Source organism: Chanos chanos, chromosome 5, assembly GCF_902362185.1.
Source record: "Chanos chanos chromosome 5, fChaCha1.1, whole genome shotgun sequence".
In the NCBI taxonomy this organism is placed as follows: Eukaryota; Metazoa; Chordata; class Actinopteri; order Gonorynchiformes; family Chanidae; genus Chanos; species Chanos chanos.
This window is the reverse complement of record NC_044499.1, coordinates 627501-635860: the sequence shown is the minus strand read 5'-3', so window position 1 is coordinate 635860 and position 8360 is coordinate 627501.

Here is an 8360-nt window from a genome sequence, read left to right as displayed (position 1 = left end):
TGGGTTAGGAGATAATATTATTCACAAATACCAGCCAATAGAAATCAACGCTAAATATTTCAGTGAATGTATATGTGTGTGATTTATGCAACAAAAATACAAAACTCACTGTCACCATTAACCTATTGATCTACACCAACTCCATCTTCATCATCATCATCATCATAAACCCCTACGGCTGCACCAAGACCAACGATAGCTGACGGTTTACATAAAACACCCCTGTGATGTAATTTTATAACCCACTATATGAATGTGGTGGGTTTACGGGCCACCATATTCAGTCTAGTATAAACATGACACAGTCTTCATATAATACTGGGATCATGTCTCCCAGTGATCCTCACACAGTAACAGTGTGAGAATACTGAGGTCTTTAATAATAAGACTACAGTACAAAGCTCTCTGGAGGAGAGTTTCCTCAGGTCTAGTCATGTGCTTTATAATCTATGTGACTTTAACGGCTGTCAGATATGTCTTCTGTCTAATGTGTGTGGTTAATCATTTCTTGGAGTTGCTGTTGTAACATTATCACATATAGCATGGAGCTTCTGATCTGACATCACCACATACAGTATGGTACATGTTTTGTAGACAGTTATCCATGCAGTCTAGCTCTGGGTCAAATTTAATTCCTTTCTGTTTTTGTACTCTCAGGGGCTCACAAAATCACTAGCCCAATGTCCCGGGACAATCCAGTTTTCCCAGCAGGCTACCAAAATGGTACAACACCCTGCCTGGCGGGCTGTCAGAAATGATCCCTTTAGTGAAATAAAATTCCCTCCTTTTATGAGTGGACGGTATAAGCGGTATAGAAAGTACACCAGTATGAATCTGCCCTACGCTGTGGCTTTTGACTACACCGTGCTGACCAGTAGAGCCCTGACAGATCTAAAGTGAATCTGCCCTACGCTGTGGGTTTTGACTACACTGTGCTGACCAGTAGAGCCCTCACAGATCTAAAGTGAATCTGCCCTACGCTGTGGCTTTTGACTACACCGTGCTGACCAGTAGAGCCCTCACAGATCTAAAGTGAATCTGCCCTACGCTGTGGGTTTTGACTACACCGTGCTGACCAGTAGAGCCCTCACAGATCTAAAGAGACAATGATGTAACTACACCAGTGCCAGACAGCAGTGCACTAAACCGTGCCTAGTCTGACAGAAGACTGTGTTCAAAATCACTCACTGATTACTGTATAGTGAATACAGTGCAGTGCACTAAACCGTGCCTGGTCTGACAGAAGACTGTGTTCAAAATCACTCACCTGTTCACTCACTCACTGATGACTGTATAGTGAATACAGTGCAGTGCACTAAACCGTGCCTGGTCTGACAGAAGACTGTGTTCAAAATCACTCACCTGTTCACTCACTCACTGATGACTGTATAGTGAATACGGTGTAGTGCACTAAACCGTGCCTGGTCTGACAGAAGACTGTGTTCAAAATCACTCACCTGTTCACTCACTCACTGATGACTGTATAGTGAATACGGTGTAGTGCACTATGTAGGGAGGGATTATGTGTGTTTATTTTTTATTTTTTTTTTTTTGAAGCTTGAAAATGTTTTTTTTTTTAAATCACAAAGACCATTACAATCCAACTGAACAATGTCAGTCATAAACTACAGTGAGTTTTGAGAATCCAGCCCCAAGATAAGAGCAACGTTATAAGAAGATTGTAACAGATTACTAGGCCAGTGTTGTCAAAAATAAATAAAAATACAGTTCTGGATGTAGTGTCATGTTGGAAAGTTTATATGAACATTTGCCTGGACTTTTTTGAGTTTAGCTATGCTAGCATGTGTGCTATACATATTATTACCGTAACCCTTTTCTGTTTTGTGATCATATTGAACTTTCATTGCATTTACAGATCTAAATGAATATTTATTTTGAATATTGTTGATTGATTTATGTAGTTTGTGCTGCAGTTTGTGCTTGTTAAATAAATGTTTTTCATTTGCTTTTTTGAAAATATCTACAAAGACCAAAATTTGTAGAATACCAGGGATTCAGACATTTTGTGAGCCCTGCTTTCAATATTCTAACATAAATGCATTGTTGTGGTGAGGTGCAGTTCTGTATTATCTGAATAACGTTGACTTGAGAGCGGTTGACTTCAGAATCTTGATGGACTTGAGTCCAAGCGACTTGACTACAGTGTTAAAGTCAAATGTAAGTCATGTTAAAGAAAGACAGACATTTAAAATCATTGTAAGAATTTGCTTTTTTTAATGCGACAGTTTTAATTTGTATAGTACTGTAAATGTGTGTGTGTGTGTGTGTGTGTATACTTCTCTGTAGCCAATATACCACTGAAACAAATTCATGGAAAATAATATGATAGTTAAAACGTCAGTACATGTTACATTCTGAGAAGAAAGGTTAAGACAACAGGGTGCTACTCTGTTGCCTTGTGGAATCACAATAGGGTTACAGCCTTTTTGGGTGAAACCTTTTCAGCAGGAGCACTGGATGCTGGGGCAGACAACATTTCTGTGGCAACTTCTCAGAGAGCTGGCAAAGTCTCAGAGTCATGTTACCATTCCTTTTCAGAGATCATCTCTAGATATTTTGCATAGTGGTTCTGTATACGTGGCAAACTTATTCAGATGGAGGTTCGTCTTTTCTAAAGGGCAAACATCCTCATTGTTTTCCTGGAGGGGATCTGAAGGCTTTCTGTGTCGCACTGGGCAGGTCCTGCTGTGTTCACGGTTGCCACACTGCTAGTCCTGCATTCTGCTTTGATGAACTCTGGGCAAAGAATAAGAACAGAAAGTAAACAAGTTCATTTGAAATAATGTTGATGAATATTGATGTTTATCAAATATCCTTAAAATACCATCATTACATTTTACTAATTTCACAGATACACAGGATGTGTCTGAAAACCTAATGAGCTGCCTTGTTGCCCACTGCCTGCAGAGGCAGCTGAGACAGCTCAATGAGACACTCTCGTTAGACAGTGATTACATCACCAGTCCTTCCCGCCTCCCACACGCAACTGGTGTTTACTTATCTCAGCATCACGGTTCATCAGTGTGATGGCCAAGGATAATTTTTCTTGCTGCTTCCATTGGCATTTACAAGAGCACCAATGAATCCCCACAGTTCCAGCTAATTACCCACGACTACCCCACTGGGGCGGTTGGCTACATTTAACCAGCTAATAAAGTTTAACAAAAGGATTGTGGCAACTCGCTTTAGGTAATTAAACTAACAGCTTAGTTTTCTGGCTGACCATTTGAATCAATAGTCCGAGGTAGCAGAGCTAGCAAGTTTACTAATCTGTGAATATCCTTGATGTACCAAAAACTGTAAAATGACAATCAACTATTAACAAACATAACTTACATTTGAAGTAAGCTCTATTCATGGTGCCGTCATGCAAAATAAACTGAAAACCTGTTATTACACGAAAACACAAAGTTCAAGTATCCCTATCATTTTAGAGATCTGCCTTAAATTAACCCCATACCGATATTGACATTTAAATATACATACGCGACTTCTTTTTTTTTTTCATTTAAAAATAAAAGCGTCACTTTCACGCACTCCGCGCTAATCCGCCAATTAACTTCACCGTGGGTCTAGTGTTGAATAGGCTCCTGGTGTGCGGGACACCACTCGACACATTTGCGTTGCAAATTTTGCATTAGACCGTTGGATTTTTTTCCACTTTAAAGTTGAAATACTTGCACACCGCATACATGACTATCCTACAGGTAGCTTACTCTCATGCGACCAACTAGCGACCACTATTGTTACCACGTGACATGCTCTGCATAACACATTTTTTTTTTTCTCCCCTCCGGCATCCGGCCCAGCGTTCTGGGCCAGTATCGGGCCAATAGCGATGCCGTGGATCAGATCGGGACATCCCTGCGTTATACTAATGTCACAACTCGTGGCTCAGTCGTTGTTAGCTTTTCAAGTCCAAGATGAGTCTCAAGTCATAGTTTTGCAAATCCAAGTCAAGTTCCAAGTCATGAAAATTGTGACTTGAGTCGGACTTGAGTCCAAAGCCGGGACTCAAAGACGACATTACTGATTTGAACTGTGAGCTGATTTGTATTCATTAAAAGGTTACATTTTAAGATATTTAATGAGTGGACTTTTGTACAATAAAAGTACACATGTGACCTTACTAGATGGATGGCTGTAATACTGTCACACCCTGTTCCTCTTGTCGCCCCCTCTAGTGGTCACCGTGGGTTCTGCTCCCCGGTTCCTCTCGGCTCCCTGTTCCACGCCCTGCTCCTCTGGTTCCCCTCTTTCTATTGGTCAGTGTGTGTTTATTTCCTGATTCCTTAGTTCAGCCTTGTTTAACCTTGTATGTTTAATCTTCTGTTCCACCTGTCTTGTGTGAGTTCAGCCTCATTCAGGTCTGTAGAAACACTCCTGCTTTTGCCTTGTTTCTCTGTCTGACATTGTTTGGTGTTAACCGGAAGTTGTGTTTGGTTTACCCTGCCTGCCTTCAGGGCCTGCGGTTTGTAAGTCTTGAAACCTCTGGTTATGTCTACTTTAAATAAAGAGAACACTGACCTGCAAATGCTATAATATAATATAATATAATATAATATATAACTGCTAACAATTGTTGCAATGATGTGATTCTTGTAATGAGAACATGCATCTACATAAACTACAGCTGTTCCAACAAAATGTAAGTGAAGTGTCTTTGGTGTGAAAGGAGAGAGAGTGAATGAGGATTGATTATCTGGTTCTATGTGAGGAGTGTTTGAACAAGGTTTAGGAACAGACAGAGCAAAAAACAGTGTACTTACACTGCCCCGTGTGGCCATGCAGTGTTACTGAATTGTTGCAGTGGTCACAGGACACAGTAGTGGGTTTAGTTACATTTTTCACACAAAACTTTAATATTATCTTCGTAAATACATACTAGTCTCTTTTTTTACTTTGCTTTTTTAAGCCTCCCAGAACTGCCTGTGTTGGAAATGGTTCCCCTCTACCTGTGAAGTATCCAATCAGGTGATTCCGTCAGAGTTCACCTCTCAAAACTCCCGTTCCAAAACACGACACATCACACATGTGATCTGTTGAACTTCTGTTTAATGATCCAAGTCAATAATTTACTGTATTTGCAAACGAAAAATTTCAGAAGTAACAACTGCCAAGTTTGTATCGATTTGGACCTTCACAGTACTATAAAATCAATGAAACTGATTGAGGTGAAGACCTATTACAACAAAGATTATATCTGTCCTCTGACAATGACAACATCATACCGGGAGAGAGAGAGAGAGAGAGAGAGGAAGGTAGACAGGGGTGTAATAGGGGTGTGTTTCCTGTGCTGAGACAGAAGTCCATCATTAATTAAACAGACGATAACAGAGACATAAAAGAAGCAGAATTGTCAGACTAACTGATGGTAACAGTGCTGTCTGTAAACTGTGAGTCATGTTTGGTGACTGGACAGATGTCTGGTAGAGTGAGTAATACTGTATTACTGTCTTTGACACTGTATCAGATCTCTGATTAGCTCAGTACAAAGAAAAAACCACACAGGCACTGGGACACATACTGTACACCGAACAGATGAACTGGCTTAAGTCCAAAATGAAAAAAATCTCAAATGAGTGTAGAAGATAACCCTTCATTAAAACATTCACCTGAGAGGAAAAAGAACAAAGCGGAGTGACCTCTTCTTCGAAGTCATGAACAGAAACAGTCACTGTGACAGGACAAGAACACAGAATGATCTCCTATATTGACCAGGTTGATCATATTGACCAGGTTGGTCTTGGTGATTTCCAGGTCCATTCTCTAGTATGGGTGTGAGGAGAGAAGCTGCCAGTAGACAAGATGAACACGCTGCTTTGCCTCATCATTTATCTGGACCACAGGTATCAGACAGCCTGAGCAATACTTTAAAGTGTTCAGGGACTAGATGTCGGCATTTTTATCTGTCCATGTAGACAGACACTGGAGAGCCTGAAAAGACTTTTTAAATGTGTGTTAATCTGTGTGTCCTAGCAACAACCTAGTGACACCCCAACACTGCTGTGTTGAGTCGGAATTTTAGGGGGAAAAAAATCCTTTGGAACTTCACAAAGATGGTCATGTCATAAAAGAAAATATGGAACCTTCCAGAAATGTCATGAGGGGAGGAGGGAATAGAGCCTTGAATTGATTCTAACAGAATGATCTGCTGAACTTTGGTTCATTTCTTTAAATGTTACTGAAAAAAAAAATCGAACAGCTGTGTTCCCGCAGTGGGACCTTAGAGCACAGGGTCAGTGGAGAGGTCAGGGCTGGTGGAGTTGAGTAGGGTCGTCTGAGGGTCAGTGGAGAGGTCAGGGCTGGTGGAGTTGAGTAGGGTCGTCTGAGGGTCAGTGGAGAGGTCAGGGCTGGTGGAGTTGAGTAGGGTCGTCTGAGGGTCAGTGGAGAGGTCAGGGCTGGTGGAGTTGAGTAGGGTCGTCTGAGGGTCAGTGGAGAGGTCAGGGCTGGTGGAGTTGAGTAGGGTCGTCTGAGGGTCAGTGGAGAGGTCAGGGCTGGTGGAGTTGAGTAGGGTCGTCTGAGGGTCAGTGGAGAGGTCAGGGCTGGTGGAGTTGAGTAGGGTCGTCTGAGGGTCAGTGGAGAGGTCAGGGCTGGTGTTGAGTAGGGTCGTCTGAGGGTCAGTGGAGAGGTCAGGGCTGGTGGAGTTGAGTAGGGTCGTCTGAGGGTCAGTGGAGAGGTCAGGGCTGGTGTTGAGTAGGGTCGTCTGAGGGTCAGTGGAGAGGTCAGGGCTGGTGGAGTTGAGTAGGGTCGTCTGAGGGTCAGTGGAGAGGTCAGGGCTGGTGGAGTTGAGTAGGGTCGTCTGAGGGTCAGTGGAGAGGTCAGGGCTGGTGGAGTTGAGTAGGGTTGTCTGAGGGTCAGTGGAGAGGTCAGGGCTGGTGGAGTTGAGTAGGGTCGTCTGAGGGTCAGTGGAGAGGTCAGGGCTGGTGGAGTTGAGTAGGGTCGTCTGAGGGTCAGTGGAGAGGTCAGGGCTGGTGGAGTTGAGTAGGGTCGTCTGAGGGTCAGTGGAGAGGTCAGGGCTGGTGGAGTTGAGTAGGGTCGTCTGAGGGTCAGTGGAGAGGTCAGGGCTGGTGTTGAGTAGGGTCGTCTGAGGGTCAGTGGAGAGGTCAGGGCTGGTGGAGTTGAGTAGGGTCGTCTGAGGGTCAGTGGAGAGGTCAGGGCTGGTGTTGAGTAGGGTCGTCTGAGGGTCAGTGGAGAGGTCAGGGCTGGTGGAGTTGAGTAGGGTCGTCTGAGGGTCAGTGGAGAGGTCAGGGCTGGTGGAGTTGAGTAGGGTCGTCTGAGGGTCAGTGGAGAGGTCAGGGCTGGTGGAGTTGAGTAGGGTCGTCTGAGGGTCAGTGGAGAGGTCAGGGCTGGTGGTGTTGAGTAGGGTCGTCTGAGGGTCAGTGGAGAGGTCAGGGCTGGTGGAGTTGAGTAGGGTCGTCTGAGGGTCAGTGGAGAGGTCAGGGCTGGTGGAGTTGAGTAGGGTCGTCTGAGGGTCAGTGGAGAGGTCAGGGCTGGTGGAGTTGAGTAGGGTCGTCTGAGGGTCAGTGGAGAGGTCAGGACAGAGCACTGAGACAGTGCGGCGTCCCCTTGGCTATACTACTCATTACTCACTTTAGTTACTAAATGGGTCACATACTCTGTCTCCAAACCAGTGAACACTGTCCTTAGAAAGCCAAGAGAAAAACACGCTCACTCACACACGCACACACACACACACACGCACACACACACACACACACACACACACACAGTGTCTCTGTGTTGTGCAGCAGCAGGGTGTTATCTTCTCACTCAAAGAGAGCAAACACTGGCATCTTCCTACAGCAACAAAACCACTGCCATAGCAACAGCACTCACCTTAACCACAGTGAGCAGTTAGTAAACTCATGTGACAGGTGAAAGGTGAAAGGTTAGAGTTAGAAACATAGAGTCAGTGTAGGAAGCCCAGAACAGCAGGTGTGTGTGTGTGTAAAGTGAATGAGCAGTGACAGGCAGACAGGGTCGTTGTTCGCAGTTCTTCAGCAGTGGCAGAGTCTTGATGAGTTTGCATAGTAAAGACTTCCATCTCCAAAGCCGCTGTAACTGTCCACTAAACTCAGACTACACAGCTTTGCTAGCATTGCCAGATGTGTTGTTAGCACAGAGGTAAACACAGTTACCAGGTTCCAAACACTGGTCAATGCACAGTCAACACAGAACACTCTCAGCGCTGCCATGACTGAACCTGTGTTACTGTTAGCGCAGCGCTAACTGCCGTTCTGAGGGTTAGCGCAGCATTAAGAGAGCTGAACATACTGCTGAAGCTGCATGAATACTACAAAAACACTTTTAGCATGAGGCTAACAGCACTGACACTG